General features: G+C 44.1%; 1 pseudogene; it reads right to left on the reverse strand.

The window, feature by feature from the left end:
- Positions 1-21,115: 21,115 nt before the first annotated feature.
- LOC122115843 overlaps positions 21,116-23,134 on the reverse strand; it is a 44,217-nt pseudogene continuing 42,198 nt past the window's right edge.

The raw sequence follows: 23,134 nt of genomic DNA on the forward strand, positions 1-23,134 counted from the left end.
TCTGATGGGTCAAATTACTAAGTAAAAGAGGCACCATTCTCCCAACATAGCAGAGTCCTGAATAATTTTTCTTCAAAGCATGATGATATGCCTTTCCTCCACATAAGAAAGACAAGCCAATGCCAAGTCTTTTTCCTTAGACAACTCTAGTCTTGATGCAGTTACTTAGGTCATCTATGTAGAATCCCAGTGTCTGCAAATATAGCTACTGACTTGGGTAACAAGAACAGGACCTAGGCCCTGAGAGTTTGTACCCCAGGACTAGCCCCCCCTCCCACCTCCCCCCACCAATACCCACAAAAAAGTCTTAAAATATTCTGATCATCACCAGTTTATCATTCTCTCTGTTCAATCCTGCCAACCACTGACAATATTTACTATCTCCATTTCCACCACTGGAGTTTTGAAAGGAGAAATAATAGCTCACGAGGTTCAACATCTCATGGTTAAAGATTTTGCCTCGGATGGGCCACAGTAAACTATCACTGACATACATTCTGACTTGTTTCTTTTTTTTTTTTTTTTTTTTGGGTCCGGTTGTGGGGCCTGAACTCTGGGCCTGGGCGCTGTCCCTCAGCTCTTCAGCTCAAGGCTAGCGCTCTACCACTTGAGCCACAGCGCCACTTCCGGCTTTTTTCTTTTTGCTTATGTGGTACTGAGGAATCGAACCCAGGGCCTCAGGCATGCAAGGCAAGCGCTCTACCACTGAGCCAACTTCCCAGTCCTCTGACTTGTTTCTTACTCATGCTTTATTCTAGGGACTTGGTAGGCCTAGAAACCAGGGCTATTTGGGACTCATTTGGCTAAAATAGAGCTATCATGTTTTTAGGTAGATGATGTACAGGAATCGTCCAACTTCCCATAACAACACTGACTACAAAGCCCTTGAGGCCTATGATCTCCTTTGTTCCTGACAGTAGTACTGTAAGAGATAGGTATTATTTATATCTTAGGACAATGTCACTATTATGATTACATATAATCAGGAATGATTATGTCCTCTTCTTCTTTCTTCTCCTTCCCCTCCCTTTCCCCCTGCCATCATGATCTTTATGAAAGCCTTCTGGCCCCTGTACTCTTGGAGGACTGGTTGAAGAACTTGCCTCTCCCCTCTTGGTCCGATTATTTTATGTAGCTAAAGATGGAATATGAAGGATTGACCCCCACCCTATTGTCCCAGGCCCATACAGACACCAGGCATAATCCCAGGTATGTGTGGGGTTGTTTGAAGTGCAGGCAGGGCAATCCACCTAAACCCAACTATAAATATCCCATTTTGGGCCCAACTGAGAGGCCCCCACCTTCCTTGACTTAGTGGCTTTTTCATTAACCTCTGCCTCCTTGCTCAGACCTCCTATAAAAACCCAGCTCCTGTCCCAATTCTCTGGCACAACCTCCAACCCTGCGGGAAGGTCTGTGCCCCTCGCTGTCCCTCAATAAACAGTCCTCGCCTGTTGATGATCAAATCCGGCCTATTCCTTTTCCATTCTCCTCCATTTTCCTAACACTGGTTGTGGCCTTTTGTTGCTGGAGGAAACATTGAAGGTCTTTGTGTAGAATCAATGGCTGTTTGTTTTAGGAGATATTATTGTTATCTCAAAGGTGCATGTGGGACTGGGCCTGTGTATGAGATGCTGTGAGCCATGACCAAGCTACATCTGGTCACCATGGAGTCAGGCGAGACAGTAGAGACCCTCAGCCTTTGATGACTCCCCTTGCCCATAAATTAATAGCAATTGATGATCTTTTTTTTTTTTTTTTTGAGTCCGGTCGTGGGGCCTGAACTCTGGGCCTGGGCACTGTCCCTCAGCTCTTCAGCTTAATGCTAGCGTTCTACCACTTGAGCCACAGTGCCACTTCCGGCTTTTTTCTTTTTGCTTATGTGGTGCTGAGGAATCGAACCCAGGGCCTCAGGCATGCAAGGCAAGCGCTCTACCACTGAGCCACCTTCCCAGCCCCGCAATTGATGATCTTTGTCTATCTCTAGGTATAAACTTAAAAATGCCTGTGCCTATTCACTCTGCTTTCTTTTAATGGATTTCAGGGTTTGGACACAGTTTGGCAGGATATTATATCATCAGAAGAGAATGAATGAGCTTGGAGATTAGGAATAAATTGTCTTTTCTGACAGATCTAGACCTTATAAGGGAAGGAAGAGAATGCATATTGGAGGTCCAGGTGACTGAGCCCCTATGTGTCTGTAAAGATGAATGAAGGTGACTGGCCACATAAAACCATGATGTTAATGAAGGTATAGTGGTAGAACAGAAAGCACATGATGCCTGGAAGAAGGCCACCAGTTATATGTGAGGCATTTTTGGTGAAGATACTTAAGTCTCCCCCAAAATACTTGAACTTCGTGAGGTCAGTAGAAAACAGAAGATACTTAGTGGCTCTCAGTAAGTACACATTGCCATGCTACATGAAAATACAAATAAGAGAAGTTTTGAAAAATCATCCCATATAGATGTGATCAGGCTCTGGCCTGGCTGGTGTAAGTGGATAGAGAAGGGAAGGTAGCTCATTTTATACAACCTAAGTACTGGCTCTGCCTCTCACCAGCTGATGGACCTGAGCAGATCATAGAAACTGAACTTGACTCACTGAGAACTTTGCTCTGGAAAGGTCAAATCAGCAGACATGTCTGACAGGGTGAATGGAGATAGTCTAAGGAAAAAGCCTTGAAAATTATAGAATGTGGTACACTGATAATAATGTTTCTATGTTACAGATCACGGTGGCAGCAGGTTTAAAAATTTTTGTAATTAATTTACTTTACTGTTATTATATAGGTGATCTACAGGAGGATTGCAATTACATGAGTCAGATAATGATTGCATTTCCTTTCATATAGTGTATTCTTTATTTTTTGCTAGTCCTGGGGCTTGAACTCAGGGTCTGGGCACTGTCCCTGAGTTTCTTTTCCTCAAGGCTAGCATTCTACCATTGGAGCCACAGCCCCACTTCTGGATTTTTCGGTTTATGTGCTACTGAGGAACCGAACTCAGGGCTTCATGCATGCTGGGCAGCAGTCTGCTACTAAGCTACAATCCCAGACCTCATACAGAGTCTTCTGTTCCCTCAATTTCTTCCAGTCCCTCCCTTCTGTCTCTACCTACAACTTATATAGTTCACTTTCATCAATGTCCAGTGAGCACTACTGCTACACCTTTTCATCCCTTTTTGCTCGAGTTCTATGCCCTCCCCAAGCCCTCCCAAAGATACACATGAATATACCATACATAAGATAAAGAAGGCAGGGGCTGGGAAGGTGGCTCAGTGGTAGAGCACTTGCCTTACATGCATGAGGCCCTGGGTTTGATTCCTCAGCACCACATAAGCAGAAAAAAAAAAGCCGGAAGTGGCACTGTGGCTCAAGGGGTAGAGGCTAGCTTTGTGCTGAATAGCTGAGGGTTAGCACACAGGCCCAGAGTTCAGACCCCATGACTGGACCCCCCAAAAAACCCCCCAAAACACAAACAAAGATAAAGAAGGCAGAACTATCAAAAACTAAAAAAGAAAGAAAAAAAGTTTTGTTTTCATATCTTGGCATTTGTTTCAGTACATATATTATTTTACATAAGACACTTAGGCTTATGAAGCCCCTGACCCATAAGTCTACACCAGGGTCTACCTCCTAAACCTTGTAGATTATAAAAGGTCACTGTTAGCAAAATGAATCCCTTCCCATAGCTTAGTCTACTCCTTCCCTTCTCCACAGCTTAGCATGCTCTCTTCCTAGGCAGCACTAGGCCCAAGTAAAAAGCAGTAAATAATCAACCTCCAACCCCCTTTGCTTTGGAATGGCACTCCTCTGGGGCAGCTACCACCATATAAGGCAACAAGAGCCCCTTAGAGTGAGCTTCAGGTCTGGGCAGTTGCAGGACCCTTATCTACGATTTGGATAGCAGCCATAAATCCTAGTCTGACATGATGAAGCCCCTGGCTCACAGGTCCACACCCGGGTTTCTGCCTCCTAACCCCTTCTAAACCTCCTAGGTTATATAGGTTACCCCAGACAATAGCCGGAGCTTCTTCTCATTCCTACCTTGTGAGAAGGAGTATTGCCAGCCCCCTTTCCCTGGCAATAAACCTTTCTTTTGAAGTAGGCCCTGAGAGGAGGCTTGAGCCTTTGTTTTAGGGATTATAGAAGAAAAAAAAAAACTTTAAACAAGGTTAACTAGACCTTGGCTCTAACCAGCCTAGTTCCTGGAATGGAAAGAATGCCTGGGGCTGGGAAGGTGGCTCAATGGTAGAGCGCTTGCCTTGCATGCCTGAGGCCCTGGGTTCGATTCCTCAACATCACGTAAGCAAAAAGAAAAAAGCGGAAGTGGCGCTGTGGCTAAAGCGGTAGAGTGCTAGCCTTGAGCTGAAGAGCTGAGGGACAGTGCCCAGGCCCAGAGTTCAGGCCCCACGACCGGACCCCCTCCCCCCAAAAAAAGAATGCCTCTAGGTCCCTCTCTCCGGAACAACCTAACCCATCTTGATTGTTCAGTTAAGGACTGACTGATATAACAGATAGGTTGTAATCTGGCTCAAACTGTAAACTTCACCTTTTTCACATGCTTACTGTAAACAGTAAACTTCTCCTTTGTGCTTGCTTACTGTAAGCTCCACCTTACCCACTGAATTTGTGAGTCATTTAAACCAAAAGTGATAGGCTGGTTTAAACAGCCATTATGTGAGAAACTATAACCTCACTGGCCACCTGTATATAGTCTGGTGTGACTGTGCAATCTTTTGTGTGTATGACAATCTTATTGGTCACCTGGTGACTAGGCTTGACCTCATGAATTTTGCCTTTAAAAACCAAAGTATAGGGGCTGGGAAGGTGGCTCAATGGTAGAGTGCTTGCCTTGCATGCATGAAGTCCTGGGTTCGATTCCTCAGCAGCACATAAGCAAAAAGAAAAAAGCCGGAAGTGGCACTGTGGCTCAAGTGGTAGAGCACTAGCCTTGAGCTGACTAGCTGAGGGACAATGCCCAGGCCCAGAGTTCAGGCCCTACGACTGGACCATAAAAACAAAAACAAAAACCGAAGTATATGTGCTGCTCAGGATCACAGAATCAGCTCCCAAGCCTGTGCTACAGCCCTGACCAGTTAGTGTAAGAACCTTCTCAATAAAGTTGCTTCTTTGTTAACAACTTTGTTGTGGTGGGCTCTTGCCTGCCTGAGTAGGGGCCTTCCTACTACATTTAATGGGGGCTCATCCGGGATATAGCTCTTAGTGGCTCTAACCTGAGGAGGATTGAAGTCCCCGGCTGGGGGGACAGTATACGGGCACTTGGCTGTTGGAGAGAAGTTCCGAGAAAAGCCTCGAGGTAAACACGGTTGACCTAGGTAAAGAAGGCGCCAGAGTGAGGCCAAAAGTAGGGTGAGGCTGGACGCAGCAGAGTCTCCTACAGTCGAGGAGGTCCAGGGACCCTGGAACCCTCAATTCCACCAGTCCTAGTAGTCCTAGTTGGATGGGGGCTTGCTTGTGGAGAAAATAGGTTGAGAGAAAAAGTAACTTTTGGTTTTGGGATCCCTCCTCATTCTGTGTATAATCCTGTCTGTTGGTGTCTCATTTTGCTTTTGCTTTTGCTTGTCATGTTTGTAATTGGATTTACTTTACAGGAAAAATATGGGACAAAGTGTGTCCACTCCCGGGACACCTCTAGACCTTGTTCTACTTCATTTTAAAGATTTCAAAACAAAACAAAACAAAATCTGATAGTTCTGCTTTTGTAACTTGCTTCTTTGTCAATTATGAAACTGCCACTGACCACCTGCAAGTGGCCCAGCAAGATCTTAGCCTCAGGCCTTGGCCCAGGGGGTCTGAGCATGGGGGTGAACCTGCCAGTCTGAGAGGACAGCTAAGGACTTCTTTTCCTTGCCCCAAGATGACTGGGAATTCTCCTCTGCCTTGGAAGGCCCCTGGGTCAATGTTCGCAAGAATCTAAAAGAAAAATACTCCGGAGGTGAGTAGAGGGTGTTTGAGTTTCCTGGTAAGTGAATGGTGGTAAGATGTTGCCCCATTCACTGAGACCTGATTTTGTATTTGTGGCCACTTGTCTGTCTTGTTTACTTTGGTGTGTTTTCTGTTCTATGTTTTCTGAGGTAGGGAAGTTCTAGGTGAGAGTGGCAGGCTCACTCAGCAGACTCTGGATCCAGCTTGCTGAGTGAGAACAGCACAGAGTCTGGTAAGGATGAGCTGGGGGCCCATTAGTCCCCAAATGAGCCTTTGGTTCTTGTCTTGTCCTGTTTTAGAATTCATACCAGTTTTAAATGTGGATCCTTGGTTTTTGTATTTATTTATGTTTTTGTTATTTATTTGAACATCTCTGGGGGAATAAAAGTTCCAGCCTCCAGCTAGGCTTGGTCACAGACCTGCTATGTCCCCCTCCCTGTGAGGCCCAGAAGGTTGCAGGACTAGTTTGGTCCCCTTCAAGCCTCAGGCTGAATTTTCTCCCTGTGGAGGCTGCCTGAGGGGAGGGTATAGACCACTGGGAGCCTGGTTCTGATACATTCAGCTGGTCCTGTTTAGTTTCAGATACCCCCCCCCCACCCCAGCCTTCCTCCAACTAAAGGTATTCAAAAGATCAATTGGTGAAATGCCTTGCTAAACAAGCAAGCTCTGGGAAAATGAAGTCTAATTTAATCTAACATTCATGCATTGGCTGGGAATTAGGTTTTTCTTGCTGAATTTGTTCATCTGAGCTGTCCCAGGAGCCTGGTTCACAATCGCCTCTGTGCAAGTTGCCTTCTCACCCAAAGAGTTGTGACCCCAGAGGCAGGGACTTCTGCCAGACCCACACAGCCACCTTGCAGCCTCCTCTTGCCACAGAGCACTCTCCAATTCACTGGCCTTCATTCATCTGCACAGGGTAAGTGGACTTGGGATTCCTATGGTGACGTTCTTTTCTCGTTTATCCAGACTCGCAATGCCAACTCTTTTTTAACACACACAAAAGCCACCAGTATTAGGCTGCTTTAAGTCTCCAGCTGAAGGCCTAGGGTTTGAGACAAGAACCTAGGACCTAGACTTGAGGCTCTGGGACACAACCTCACCACTCACTGTCTCCCACCACAGTCTCCCTAAGACTGAGAAATTTGGGGATGCCTGAATTGTTTTGCCTTTAGATCCCCATCACCAATAGGTCTAACTCCCCACCCCAGGTGCATACTGGCAAATATGCTCTCATTCTACTTGGCTCCTGGACAAACAACCTAGGGAGTCAATCTAAATAGCCGCTTAATAGCACCTTTCACCCCATCATTATTCGGGATTCATACAACTATTGTGAGTGCTCAGAAAAATAGAGCACTTCTAGGACTTCTCGTTTCTTCACTCTCTTTCTTACTACCACCACACTAAAAAAATCAACTCTTTCCTTGCCACTCTACTTACATCCTTGTTAGAACCAGGTTAACTTAAATAGAGTATTCATTAGATGAAGGAAAATGAAATTTAACTGGCACAAACAAGTCCCAGGTAACCTGAGAAATGTTAAGTACAGACCCTAGAAATAGAACAAATGAGGCCTGGCATTTACTGAAATTTGCAAAGCAAGGAAGAATTGGGCCAAACTTGAAGGGCAGGATCTCCCTGTAGAGAAAAACTCCAGGATAGTCATTAAAATGAAAAATTCCAAAGATAAAGACTTGAAGTAAATTGTGAGTTAAGCACCAGGTTACTGGAATTTGGTAAGTAACAGTGAAACTTAGAAAGAGCCAGAAGACCTGGAAAGTGGTTTGATTTTGGGTTGTGATAAGTAAGAAATTTGGAATGTGGTTTTTGCTTCAAACACTTTGCTTATAGAAACTGTAGTTGCTATTTTGCTGATTTGCTTCTTTGATGGGAAGATTTGGGATAAGGACTTTGCCTTGTGACTCATGGCCTTGGTTATTGGAATGACTGGAATTATAATCGCCATTTTGTAATCACTAATGCTAGCTCTGCTTCTGTACCTTGCTTCTTTGCCAATTGCAAAACTACCACTGGCCACCCGTGAGTGGTGCACCACTCCCCCATGGATCTTCCCTTCATATAGCCTGAGCTATTTGACTTTATTGCTATTCTTCAACTGTCTTAGTATAGTGAGGGGCAGCTACCATGGCAATAAAGCCTCCTAGCCTAATTGACCAAGTGTTGGGGTGTCTTGTTGGGAAATTGTGGTACTACACCCTTACAAGTTGGGTGTTGAATTCTCCCTCTCAAGGCCAAAGTTGTGTGTTGAATTCTCCCTCTCAAGGCCAAACTGTCCACAACTTCTCTCTTCCCACCCTTCTCCTTGGGTCATCCCCTCTGCTCCTCCTTTCACTGTGACCACTGACACAGCCCCACCCTGCTCCAGCTCCTTCCAACTTCACAGCCAATCCCTGTTGAGCAGGTCTCTTGCTTTCTCCTAAAACTCCTCCCTTCCCTGACTCTGCCACTATAACACTTTCCTCCACTCCAAATCCAATCTCTCTGAAGGTAGTGGGAGGAGCAGTGAGACCACTCAGTTCCCAGTGAAAATGTAAAAGATTTTGAGCTAGGACTGCACCTGGAGTTGGGATCCCAAGAAACGGCCCTGAGGGCCAGCCCACATAGGCTTTTAAGCATTTTGGGCTAGGGCAGGGAAAGGGGGGGGGGGGCTGGGTGTTGGTTTTAGCCAATGATTGTTACAAGAAATGCGCACCTTAAGTTTAAATTTCCCATCAAGGTTTTGTTGGTGGGAAGCAGGGGAATAGAACAAAGGGTGGTGATGGTTCCGCTGGGTTAGGGTGAGCATTGCTCAGAAAACAGCAGAAGCGGAGTTACAGAGTTACGGAGTTACAGAGTTATAATTACAGTTACTAGCTAAAGTAATGAGCTACCAGGGAAGTCTTATCCACAGCACACTTACATTTATATCTTAAAATCATTCATTATCCAGTTTACACAATCCAAGTCAAATATCATCTTCCATTTTTACATCCTCCACTATATCACAACTACTGCACCCATCTCCACTCCAAGCCCAACCACTCCTCAGTCTCCTCTTTGTACTCCATCGATTCCTCCTTAAGCCCAAGTCTTTTCTCCATCCTTGCTCTTGTACTGCTTCTGTTAACCATTGTCCCTGCCTGCCTACCTGCCTGCCTGTGTGGCTGACACAGGGTGGGGGTGGGCATAAACCTTACATTTCCCAACCCCCTTCTCTGGCTTCCCTTCTAGACCCAAACCAAATGGGCCCCTGTCCTGACTCTTTCATTACAAACCAATCCTTCTTGTCTTTGGGACGCAGATAATAACAAAATTCTTTTCTCTTTCCTGAGTCTACTTACTTTACTGTCTGGATTCTTAATTTCTTCCTTAAACCAAACTCCTAGGAGGCTTCAGATAAAAACCACTCCCTACCACCCCTTTCCTATTGGATAGCTCTCTTCAATTTCCTCCTCTCCTTAGAAAACTGTTTGGCCAGCCCCTCCCCCAATTCTCTCTACAGGCCTTGGAGACTGACACCTAGGAATAGACAAAGGCCACAGGTTGGGTTTTCTGTATTGCCCCGCCCCCTTCCAGGAAGCTTACTCTTCTTTACTCTTCTAGGTATTAAAATATTCAATTCATAAACTAATATGCCTCATTACCAAAACTGCTTGAAAGGTTTTCTGTTCTTGTTATCAAGGTTTGTTTAAGCATGCATTTTTCTAGCATGACCACATGAGTCTATCCTATTAGGCAAAATAGTACCATTTTGCCCCTGGAATTCCAGAAAACTTACATGGTTGATTTTTCAATTTTTTTTTTTTGTCGGTCGTGGGGCTTGAACTCTGGGCCTGGGCGCTGTCCCTCAGCTCTTCAGCTCAAGGCAAGCGCTCTACCACTTGAGCTACAGCACCACTTCTGGTTTTCTGGTGGTTTATTGGAGATAGGAGTCTCACGGTCTTTCCTGCCTGGGCTGGCTTTGAACTGCGATCCTCAGATCTCAGCCTCCTGAGTAGCTAGGAGCCACCGGCGCCCTGCGATTTTTCAATTTTTTAAACCTAAGTGTGCCTCAAACTCTTGTGCACAAATGTCTAAGTGTAAAACCATATTCAAAATAATGTCATTGTAATACATAAAAACTGTTAATGCAGTAGGAGGCTTGAGTGTAAGTAACTTGTTGCAGCCATCCCGGTACCTCTTGCTGGGGAGAGGGAATTCAACCAGTGCTCAAAAGCCTCATTGAATGCAGATGCCTAGCTTACTTTGAGCTAGGAAAACTGCTTCAGAGAAATGCAGAAATCATAGCCATAGCAAAGCTTTGCATATAGAGGATGTTCTGATTCTGCATTGATTAACTCCCTAAATGGCTGAAATCACTAGCCTCTGGGTAGCCTCTTAGCATACCCTCTCTTCCCTACATGGTAAAGTTCTGCTGGTACCTGAGTATGTCCATTTAAGGTCTGGCATCTTGTCTTCCTTGTAGGGAAGGGTGAAGGTGCCCCCCTTCTCAGGTGATGGGTGTACCTGGATTCCTGGAGACAAGGGCAGGCAATTGGCTGATAAGTTGCTGGACCTGTTAGTCCAGTGAGTGGGACTGGGAATTTCCCATGACCCTGCGCCCTGCCCTGACCTGGAACAACTCAGATACCAGGATGCCATGCCATGTGTCTCCGTGCGTTCTATGACGTGTCTTCTGGCCCTTCTCTGGTCAACTTCGCATCCCACTTCAGCTCTCCATTGGAGTTGAACTGGTTTGTTGGTATTGTTTTGTTCTTTCTGTCTTCTCTGGCCTGTTTCCCATGTTAAGTGTATTTGTAGGCTGCAGACTTCTAGCCTTCTAATAAAGACTCCAAGATTCCATCCTTCAAAATGTGGCTTCTCCATTTTCCCACCTTACATATAGAGGTCCTGCCAAGGTCCCAATGCCAAGGAGGGCATTTGGGTTCTTTGAAGCCTCTGGCAGATGGCCTCGATGGGCCAGCGGCCAAGTGACCGAAACCCCTAAAGGGGAGGTGTGCCCCCTGAGAAGTTCCAGAACCCTGTGGTCTTTCCACCACACTGATGCCAACAGCTCATTGACAACAGACATGCCATCCAAACATCTTTTTGGAGTCACTCAAAAATCTTCTGGAAATCTGTTTCTCTGTCTTGTTTTAAGTTTGTATGTTTTTCTGAGACCTGTGGATCCTTCTGTTTGGTCTTATATCTAGGTAGGAAATCAGAGCCTAATATATGTGCTGTCTTCTGTAAAAAGGCACTTGGAAGTGTGCAGGCAGCTGAGAACCTGGTTCAGACAACTAGCTAATCTTAGAACAATTTGAATTTTTTTTTTTTTTTGGGGTCCAGTCGTGGGACCTGAACTCTGGGCCTGAGCACTGTCCCTCAGCTCTTCAGCTCAAGGCTAGCGCTCTACCACTTGAACCACAGCACCACTTCCGACTTTTTTTCTTTTTGCTTATGTGGTGCTGAGGAATTGAACCCAGGTCCTCAGGCATGCAAGGCAAGCGCTCTACCACTGAGCCAACTTCCCAGCCCACAATTTGAAATTTGTAAAGTGCTCCTGGCCAAAATTGTCAAAAGATGGTCAGGCCACCTGGTGGGCTAAGAGATCAGTTTCAGGTAACCCTCCCTCTTATATACCAAATGCCTTGCTAACACATGCAAGCCCTAAAAAATGAGCCCTAGGTAAAGTGCTGTGTTAGAAAGTTTTGTCTTAAATCTTGGTCATCTGCAAGAGTAAGACTGGCAAAAAGATCTCTTGCCACTAAAAAATTATTCATGGTTAAGATAAAATATATCAAGTATTGTATATATATATATATATACATATATATATAGAGAGAGAGAGAGCGAGAGAGAGATATCAAGATAATTGTACATGTTCAAGATAAAACTGTCAGCATGATGTGAAAAAGAGGGAGCCCAACTAGCTGTGATGAAGAAAAGCACTAAGGATAAATGTAAATCAGAAGAATAGTTAGTTAAAAGGCCTTGAAAAGGCAAACAGAGAAAACACCATTGGATAAGAAAGGATTTGGAAAGTGAGAATTGTCTCAAATGCTTGTTCCAAAATGGATAATATAAAGCTTATTAAAATAGGCATATTGTTAAGTTAGCCGTGATTTAAACAGTGATATAAAACTAACATGTCGTTATTTATGTCCATCTAAAGTCAAATATCTTTAACCAGTCTGTAAAAATTTGCAGGCAACTCAAAAGGAGGTATGACAATCCATCCAAGGGACATAGCCTAGCCCAGATCCAGTCCATCTCTTCCAACCTGGAAGATGGCCTCACTCCTGCCTGAACCATCCTGACCATCTCCACAATGGTAAAAGTTGACTGGACACTGGCCTGACTTCATCACATGCAGCTGATTCCTAGAGAAAGACTGCTTTGGATTTGCAAAATCTAAGACTCTGGTGGGACACTGTAAACATTACCTGACCTCACTGGAAAAAGCTGGCTATGTTGTTATGCTAGTGAAACGGTGTAAGCCAGGAGAGCCTTTTATGAACTTTGATTATCAGGTTTACCAGGCAGCCAAGCTATACTATCTCTGTGCTAAAAACTCTTATCCCATTTATTGAGTTCTGTTACTACAGAATTCTGTCAAGTGTTTGTTGGTCAATTCTTGACGAGGTGCAGGTAAGCTCTACTTATTCCCATTGGTCTCCTTGTTGCTTTAATTGAACATAAAGAAAAAGGGTTTTGTGGCAAAGATTGCAGTTCCAAGCCAGCCTGGGCAGAAATATCCCTCTAAGATTCCATCTCCCAACTCACCAGGAAAGAGTCAGTCTGGAAGCATGACTCAAGAGACTCTTATTTCCAATTAACTAGCCAAATGTTGGAAGTAGCACTGTGACTCAAAGTGGTAGAGTGCTAGCTTCAAGCAGAAGTGCTCAAGGACAGTGCCCAGGCCTTGAGTTCAAAGCCCATGAATGCCAGATGGGATGAGATATCCCAGCAATGAGCACCTAGACCCCAAGATGAAGCCAATCCAGACAAGGAGGAACCATGGACAGGAGTAAGAGGATATGATGTCACATCCCACAGCCACTTTGTGCCTGCCCTCTCAAAATTAACCAGAGCCAGGAGATCAAAGGAAATAAGGAGTTTGTCCAACTAATGCCCATACCTGTCTACCTTCTAACTGGACAGGAACTTACATTCTTGCCTTTGTACCTACTATGTGCATTTATATGCATCTTAGATTCAGGGCTGTTAGCCTTGGCAGCTTCCTGGGTCTCCTATACATACTCTGTAGCGCAGACATTTACCAAGGCCTCCTATCAAGTCCCTTAACCACCCTAACCCAGGCCCGACTTCTAACTGCTGACCATGTTCTCCCTTACCTAGTTGTCATGCCAGAAGTAGCTAGGGACATTTTCCACCCACTCCAGAAGGGCCTGGAACACAGGAGATAAGAACTAGCCGATCTAGCCAAGTCATCCAATTTTTATTTTCTGCCCTGAACCTTTCTATTTGCCATTTTTTGCTTTCTAATATTTTTATTGCCCAGCCCTTGCCTCATGAGACTCCTTTGAGACTTCATTGGAGGACTCACATCTACCACCAAGGGATGGCCTGCTGCCTTCTCTTGGAGAGGACCATATCTCTTTGCCAGCAGAAAGAATCTGTGTCCTCTTTCATATAAAAGGGCTTGAGGTGTTAGATCCTCCCAGGAAGAGCTCTGTGGAAGTCCCTGTCTGTATAGGTTTAAGGCTGCTCCCCTACTGGACTCATCTCAGCACATTGTGTGCTGCCAGCCTAACCAACTTTCTCACTCCTGAATCTACTAGACCAGACAAGCCAACTCACATTCAGTCACCTTTCGAGTCACAGAAACATCAGTCACTAAGGATATCCAGGGCAGAAACATCACCAGCCATCCTATCCACCCAAACAAGTAACACTTCATGCATTTCCTCTTGGGGTGGGTTTAGGAATAGCACCCCCACCAGGCTCGCCTCTGTCTCATCAGATATTGGTAACCTAAAATACCACTATGGAGGATCCTCTTCCTAGGAGTCCTTGTGAGACTGCATGCATGATAACATCTGGTATTGCCTGGCCCAAATGACTAATACCTCTAACTTTTGTCTGTCAGGAACTGGAGATGGGACATGTGCTCTGGTCCTGCTTACTTTCGCTGAGCAAACCAGGGCCAAATATAAATACTATCTATGCTGGCTCCTAAATTTGGGGAAAGACTTTACATGAAAGTTCAGCAGATGAGCTGGGCACCCGTGGCTACAACTGTAATCCTAGCTTTTCGGGAGGCTGAGATCTGAGGATCGTGGTTCAAAGCCAGCCCAGGCAGGAAAGACCTTCAGACTCTTATCTCCAATTAATCAAGAGAAAACCAGAAGTGGCGCTGTGACTCAAGTGGTAGAGCAATTGCCTTGAGCTCAGGAACAGTGTCCAGGCCCAGAGTCAAGCCCCATGAACAAGGGGGAAAAAAAGAAAGACTGGCAGATTCTCTGATGTATACACTACCCTGGGTTACAATGCCGGAGAATAACACTTGTGCCAGGTTCAAAATTGCACCCATGTCTGTATAGAACTAAAAAGGGGCAACATTATTTGTGCCAACTATGAATACATCTTCTATGTGAAGACCCACATTTCCTTAACTAATGGCTATTTTTTTGTTGTTCTTTTGTTTTTTCACCTGTGGGAGTTATACTTTTAACTATATCCCTGCCAATCTGCCTCATAATTCCCGATGCTGCCTAAGCCATCTAGCTGTTGTACTACCCCACAAAGAGCTTTTCCAGTCTAAAAAAATCCATGAAAAAGGTCTAGTTGTAGATGAGACTTGTATTGATAAATTACACTTACTGTCTGAGACAGAGTACATTGCCCTGTCTTGATTTTTGGTGGGATACCAGGGCTGGCGGTAGGAGCCTATTAGGGTGTTATGCATGCATAGTGGCAAAAAGCATTAAAAAAAAAAGCACCTCCTATGCCATTGCACTGTTAAATCAAGAACAACAGGAAAAAAGGCAGGCTATCCTTGACAATTGCGCTGCCATTGATTACTCTTACTCCACCACCAAGCGTGTGAGGATGTTAAAAACATGTGCTGCCATGATCTAAGAGCTATGCCATAAAGGAACAAGTCAAACAACTCAGCAAACTTGCAAAAAAAAAAAATCCAAGAAAAGAAAGGGGGATGGGATCTATTCGGCCGGCCTGCTCCCTGGCTCATTCCTATCATGGGTCCCTTAAGTGAAAATTTTGCCTTAAACTGATTGTGTCTTGCCTCTTCAGGTGCATGCAGAACATCCTCATGGGAAAGATGAGACTTCTCACCAATTGGTCCATCAATCACATGCTCCTAGGAGGGCACTTGGTCAAGAGTCCTCCGTTGACCACGTCTCCCCCTTCTCAGCAGGAAGATGCTCCAGGAAAAAAGGACCTTTGCCCATGCTCCCTACCTGGTGCCCTCATCCAATTATGAAACCAAAGAGTGGGGAATGTTACCCCAATAAGCTTCCTTCCCACAGCTTAGCGTGCTCCTTTCTAGGCAACATTTGGCCCATTTAGTAAAGGCAATAAATAATCAGCTTTCAATGTCCCTCCCCGCCTTTTTTTTTCCTGAGAGGCACACTTCTGGGGCAGCTACGAGGAGAGACTTGCTGTTTCTATACAAACTACTGTGGGGTGATAAGAGAGAGTTTATCCTTAGTGCGCAAGAGACCAGCAGAAAGAGGCGAAGCTCGAAGTAAACAGCAAAACTGGTATGAGAGTCTTTTCTCTTGGTCCCCCTGGCTCACTACTTTTCTTTCAGCTATAGTGGGACCTTTAATACTAATGCTTATTGGACTTTTGGTGGGGCCATGCATTTTTAATGCTTTAATCAAATACGTTAAAGACAGAATACAAGCAGTAAAAATAATGATTCTGTGGACCCATTATAACCCAATACAGAATGAGGCTGGTTAATTAAAGATTTAATTAGGTACTAAGACCAGTGGGGAATGAACTGGAACAACTAGTTCTGAAGGAAAGACAAGGCCCAGTTGCCCCCTGGCCACCCCTTTTGCTGCAACTGGCCCAATCCCCCCTCCCTCTCCCCACCCGGGCTGCCCCTTCTACTGTAATTCCTAGTTTCATAAAGGCAAAACACCTGTCGTTGAAACCAAGAACTGCCCACTGCTTTAGGTCAAGAAATTGTTACAGGAGTATTTATGGTTTTAATTGTTTCAGGAATGTTTGTGATTCATGGGCTTGAAAAATAATTGCTAATTGCTAAGTTCTGCTTCTGTACACCAGCTTGCTTGCATCTGCTCTAAAAGAATGCATGTTTTGCCTTTATAAACCCTGAGCAATTTGAGTTTGGGGCTGCTCACTCCTGAATTGAGTTAGCCCTGGCTGGTCAATCAAATAAACTCTATCTTTTAAGATACTGATCAGTGTGCATGGCTTTGTCCAAGGGGTCAGTCCACTTTACTACCACTAATCCTCATTCCCAGCCCAGTTTGGAGCCTCTTTAAAGCACCTTACAATCTCCTTCCATTGCTGTATTTTCAGCGTTCCCTGTGGAGACAGCCAAATACTATACTTTTTCATATAACAAAACTCTCAGAATCTTTTTTCTGTACTTTCCCTCTGGATGCTGCTATTAACATTCTTATTGACTTAAAACAGTCACCACTTTTGCTCTTAGTTTGTATAAGAAAAATGGAAAACACAGACTAGATTTGATCATCAACAGATGAGGACTACTTATTGAAGAACAGCAGGATTGGAAGTTGGGCAAGGGACTGTATTTTGCTGTGGGTTTAAATAGGGCTTAACAAGGAAGGAGAGATTAAAAAATGGGCTATGATCACCTTGGGATCCAGGGTGATGTCCTTGGCTGGGCCCACAGTGGAAGCTGGGTGTGGGGGCTATTGTCTCCTGGGGACCAAGGTTGGAATGACCTTCCTGCTGACAAGCGCCTGAGCATTTACACCTGGTGCTTTGCTTGGCCCTGGGGAATAGGCAGGCCTCAATCCCTCTGTGAGCTGTTCTTTGGTTGACTCTTCTAAACATTGTGGTTCACCTGCCTTTATTGTGCCCCACTTTGGGTGCCAGATGTCTTAATCTGAGGTGACCATGGAATAGCAGGGCGATGGGGTACAGGGGAAAAGAACCAAGATATCACAGAGGATAGGAAAGTTGGAGACCCAAAAGCTCATTGCTGGGAGTGGCACTGTGGCTCAAGTGGTAGAGCACTTGCCTTGAGCTGAAGAGCTCAGGGACAGTGCCCAGGCCCAGAGATCAAGCCCCACAACCAGCCTTCCCCTCCTCCCACAAAAAAGTTCATCGCCAACTTCTGAGTCCTGATACCTTTTTTTTAAAATAAGTTTTTATTGTGAAAATACTGTACAGAGGGGTTACAATTACATGAGCAAGGTAATGAGTACATTTCTTATCAAGGATTGTTGCCTCCTCCTTTGATTTTCCCCTACCATCCCTTCCCTTCCATCTCCGCAAATACACTCCCTTCCTCCCCCACCTAAATTGTAAAGTTTGTTTTCCCACATAGCGGCTTGTACATCTTATTGTTGCCATGGATCAACCTGTATCCCTATTTAAACAATTTGTTTTTTCCCTTCTCCTCCCCAAATTATACCAACATCAAATACAGTGAAAACAGGGGTTATACTGTGGGGGAGGGACATACAAAGCAACAAAATATCATGTATAACAAGAAATATCACAGTGGGGAGGGGGGAGGCTGGGAAGGGATGTGAAGGGTAAACCAAAGGAGGAGGCTGCAATGCTTGGTAAGAAATGTACGCATTATCCTGCCCATGTAATTGTAACCCCTCTGTACAGTATGTTCACAAATAAAATAAAATAAAATTAAAAAAAAAAGAAATATCACAATAACAAGAAAGAAAAAGACACTTGTGTCCTTATCTTGGGGTTCATTTCACTTAACATCATCTTATCTGACCTTTGCTGCTTGTCTCAGACATATACTAGTTATTGCAAATAAGGGAAACCATGGGACCTATGTTTCTTTGGGCCTGGCTTACTTGTCTTACCTTTGAACCACAATTCTCAGATCTCAGACTCCTGAGTAGATAGAGCTACAAGCATGAGTCACCAGAGCCTGGCTTCTTCCATGGTATTTTGAGAGCCCAAATTTTGACTAGGAAAAACCAAGATGTACTAGTAAATAAAAGTTTATATGGCTTATTTGCACATTTTAACAATGTCTATGTAAACCTGAAATTTAATCGAAATTAGTACTTCCATTTTATAATGACAAAGAGTCTTTTATGATTACTACTTTCATATTTTGGGGGATAAACTACAGAACCTAAAAAATTTAAATATTTTCTTTCAGATAGAAATGTTAATATCATAATCTACTCCCATTATTCTTTTAATCTGTTTTACCTCTTGCTTTTCTCCTTCCATATCTCCAATTATTTTTTATATTTTTGTGTGAAATAAAGTATATAATTTTTATGTTTGTAAGTTTGGAGTTAAATTGCTTAATATAATTATCTGGATTCTTGGGTATCTTCTTAACAAATCTTTTTATTATTACAGTGCAGAGGAGGGGGCTACAGGAACATGCAGAAAAAATGGTAGTGTTATCTTTGAAGTTTGAAACACCCACATGTGACCTATTCTTGTATTTAGGTGATAAATGACTTACTTATCTTAGGGAGTGGAGGCAAGTAGTAAACATTTCAACAATTGGCATAAAGCCTTGTCTGCCCTAGGGGCCCAGACTTTTGGAGGCCTGAGTCTCTGGTATAACAAGACCATTTGATTTTTCCAGGGGTTCAGCCCACAGTGACCTGGGAGCTTTACTGAGCCACTTCAGATCTCATACATGACCTATTGGGCTCCCCACATGGCATGGATCAGATCTAGTAAACAGTACTAAAAGAAGAAAAAGTAGTTTGTAATTGTTATTCATATATCATAATGCAAGAATTCTAAGACTGGTACCATGAAAATCACCCATAGGATATTTCCCTGGAGTACATACACAATTCATTAGGCCTACTCTGATCTTCCATGAGATTCCTTTCTATGAGATGAATTGCTCAAAGACAAGTGTGGCTTAGTACAGGCTGCTCCTTATAGCCTCTTTTCACTTAGCACAGGAAGAAAGGCCCTGTTCCCTTCCACAACTGGGACTCAAGAGTAGACAGAACATTTGGTGTTACACATGCCCCATGCTAACAGAGCAGAGCCAGCCTTCTGCATTGATGACTGTACCAGAAGGGTAATACAATTTCTAATTTTCAAACCATTATTTTTTACAGACTTTTAGCCTATTGTATGTCCTGATCTATGTGGTAGGGATGTTAGTCAGTTTGCTGAACAGCTCTTTCAGTTCATGGACTCTCAGTCCTTAAGTGTGAGTCAAAGCTATAGACTTCATGGATTGGCATTCTAATATGATGCAGTTGGGAGCTTTTTCTTGCTGTGTGTTTCCTAGGGCACTAGCTTTCTTCCTCTTCCTCCTCCTGTTCCTCCTTCTCTTCTCAAGAACCTTGCACTGAGAGCTGCCTATTCTGATCATCTGGAGCAGCTTTTCTCAATACACAGAGGGCATTCAGCATGTTCTGATCTCACCCAGACAGAGGAGACTTAATAAGAAACTTTTTTGTTCCATGGCAGAATCAGAGGCACATTATTAGCATTTGGACTGGCCAATTGGCCATGATTAATGAGACATATGTCTCATTACACACACACACACACACACACACACACACACACACACACACACACACACACACAAATCCATATTTATAAAGAGAGGGGGGAGGAATTGAGAGAGAGAGAAGGGGGATGAAGGTATGGAGGGAGAGAAGAAGGAAAGAGAGACAGAGATACAGACACGGGGACAGGCACACACACACAGAAGAGAGAGAGAGAGAGAGAGAGAGAGAGAGAGAGAGAGAGAGAGAGAGAGAGAGAGACCCTCTAAGGACCAGCATCTCTTTGAGATGCCTATAGACACAGCCTCTCAGACTCTTTCTCTCCTGCCAAGAAATGAATAAGCAACTCAACTAGGTCCTCCTCTATTCAAGTAGAGGTCGTCAGAGATCAGTGTTCAGGGCTAAATATTCTGAAATATCCTTTGAAGATCCAAGTATAGTATATGTGTTTTTCTATCTGTATTCTGATTCACTCAACTCTACCTTTGGAAACACTTGTTGGACTGGTTGTTTAGAAATGTCATAGTTGTCTTATTTCTATAAGAGGATCACTTGATATGCTGAAGATGGTAGTATAGGCTGATGATAGAAGTTGAATGACCAACTCATGCATTGTTGCTTTATGTGGCTGGGCTCATGAATTCTAGACATGCTCTATCTGAAGACTTCTTGAATTATGCAGTAAGAAATCTTCTTGTTATTAACAAAGAATAAAGCTCTTTCCTAGCAGAAGCTATTTTTCATATTATAGCATTAGACTATTTTTCATATTAAGTACAGGCTCCTTTTATATTTGCTGTTGTGTTTGGCCATTGCTTGCTTAGTCAGAAGAGAAAGAAAACACACTATGTGAAGGGCTCCATTTCTTTGCTACATAGTCTACCAGATCTGATCTCAGAAAGGACATTCTGTTGGCTATTTCCTTCCAAAAATTATCCTGACTTCAGAATTATAACTGCATACAGACTGTCTTCCCTGGTAATTTACCTGCTTTGGAAGCTCTGTGCCAAAGGAAGTTATTTTTTGCTCCCATTTAACCAAACACAGGCTGATGATAATGAACCAACAATTTCTCAGAAGTTGTTACATCTAGATTGAGCCACCTTCCTGACCAAGTACAGCTCAAGGAGAGAGATTTAGACCTGAAAAAGGCAGCCAGGTTTTGGAAGGTAGACACTAACCACTTGTTCTCAACCAAGCTAGCTAACAAAACCAGCTGCTTGGCTAGGAGGCAGGTAGAGAGAATGGAAAGAGAGGAAATAAGGACCAAGCAATAAGGAGACAAATGAATATAAAAGAAGATACAAATATTTGCGTAGCATCATAAAGGAGAATTGTTGCCTTTTAAAATGAGTAGTTCACAAGAAAACTAGAATGGATTTAGGTCATTGCTTTTACCATTGGTCAGTAGTTTATTAATGAAGCATTAATCAGTAGTTAATAATCAGAGCATCTCATCAGATGGCTTTTGGAAAAGGAGCCTGGACCAACAACCTCAGCCACTCTTATAGCTTCCATCTCCAGTTCTCTTAATCCTGGCCAAGATGGAGGCCTTGGGTACTTTCTTCAGGTCATAAGCCAACCCAATGGCAGCCATGCAGTCAATGAAGAATGTGGTGAAGTTGAGGCTCCAGCGGTACTCACTGGTAGAATAGTCATAGGGGAAGGTGTGGTGGTAGTTATGGAAGCCTTCACCTGGAAGAGAAGCAAGAAGAACAGTTAGGGAACTAAGCAGATTGTGATTTGTCATCTTTCAACATTTCTCACCTAGCAGGTCCTGTGAACCTTGGAGAATCTTGCTGCTATTGAGTGAATGGCAAACCCAGGGTCTTCTACTGTAAACAGATGCCCTCAGTGGCATCGTTAGCAATGAACTAAGACATTCTACTCAAACTTCCAGGATTGGAAGTGTTTTTTTTGGGAAAAACTTGTCTCTCAGAGGGTCAAGAAAGAAGCAAGGAAATACCTTGTGAAATGCCAGAGATTTGGTAGTACTGGCCTGAGATCTCACAGGCTGTGTGCATATGTGCATGTGTTTTGATGAGGAAGGGGGCACCTAGGGAGAAGAATGACTGTGTTTCCTACAGTGGAGAGTAAGCAACACACCTTCCCCACTGAGGTCATACTCTCTGTAAGGGTAGGGGGTGGAGGAGATGGAGGGGGGTGGGGAACAGCAGGCAGAAGTCAGAGAAAAGGAGGCCCATCTGGGAGTAGAGATTCCTCACCCATTGCTGGTTCACAGTGGGCTGTTTTTTTTTTGTTGTTGTTTTTTTTGGGGGTCCCATGGTGGGGCCTGAACTCTGGGGCTGGGCGCTGTCCCTCAGCTCTTCAGCTCAAGGCTAGCGCTCTACCACTTGAGCCACAGTGCCACTTCCGGCTTTTTTCTTTTTGCTTATGTGGTGCTGAGGAATCGAACCCAGAGACTCAGGCATGCAAGGCAAGCGCTCTACCACTGAGCCACCTTCCCAGCTCCACAGTGGGCTGTTTGTGCTTCTAATTTTCTGACCTTTGAGCCTGGGATGAGAGGTGCTGATAAATCAGAACCCTGTGAAAATACTTAGAGATTACCTTCATCCTCAGAGGTTCTGAAAACTCTTGGGATGAACATTCTGTAAGAACCATCTTTCTTTCTTTTTTTTTTTTTTTGGTCAGTCATGGGGCCTGAACTCTGGGCCTGGGCACTGTCCCTCAGCTCTTCAGCTCAAGGCTAGCGCTCTCCCACTTGAGCCACAGCACCACTTCTGGCTTTTTCTGCTTATGTGGTGCTGAGGAATCGAACCTAGGGCTTCATGCATGTGTGGCGAGCACTCTACCTCTGAGCCACCTTCCCAGCCCTGTAAGAACCATCTTAAAAGATGGGTTTTCCCAGTGCTGGTGCCTCAGGCCTGTAAACTTAGCTGATTGCTGTTCAAAGTCTGTCTGGGCTGGAAATTCCATGAGACTCTCATAGCCAATTGACTACCAGAAAACACGAAGTGGTTCTGTGGCTTAAAGTGATATAGCACTAGCCTTATAGTGGTATAGCAAAAAAGAGCTCAGGGACAGCACCCAGGTCCTGAATTCAAGCCCCATGATGGACATAAATGAAAAATAAATAAATAAATCTTTTTGAGGATGAAAGCATCTACATATAACCTAGGCATAGTGGTTCATGATTGTAATCCCAGCCCTGGAGAGAATTGTGAGTTCCTGGCTCATCTAGGTTACATAATGGGACACTTGTCAGTAACTGAGACCTAGAACAGCACAACGAGGGGATACCAGGCCTACGAACTGAGAATGGAGAAAAAATAGGAAAAGGTAGCATCAGGGGACACAATTGCATCCCAGTTCTTGAGTTCTTAGATCCCACTAACAAGTCTTTTGATTCAGTTCAGGATAGGGCAGGTAACTACAGGCACATTTAGAGACTAGGGTATCAATCTGTTTTGGAAGTTACGATTACTAACATGAGAGAGTTTGATCCATATATTAATTGACATCCTAACCCTAGGAAGTGGAGGAAAGCTGTAAA

This window comes from Dipodomys spectabilis, unplaced genomic scaffold (genome assembly GCF_019054845.1).
Source record: "Dipodomys spectabilis isolate Male_0828 unplaced genomic scaffold, ASM1905484v1 ptg000125l, whole genome shotgun sequence".
NCBI classification, from domain to species: domain Eukaryota; kingdom Metazoa; phylum Chordata; class Mammalia; order Rodentia; family Heteromyidae; genus Dipodomys; species Dipodomys spectabilis.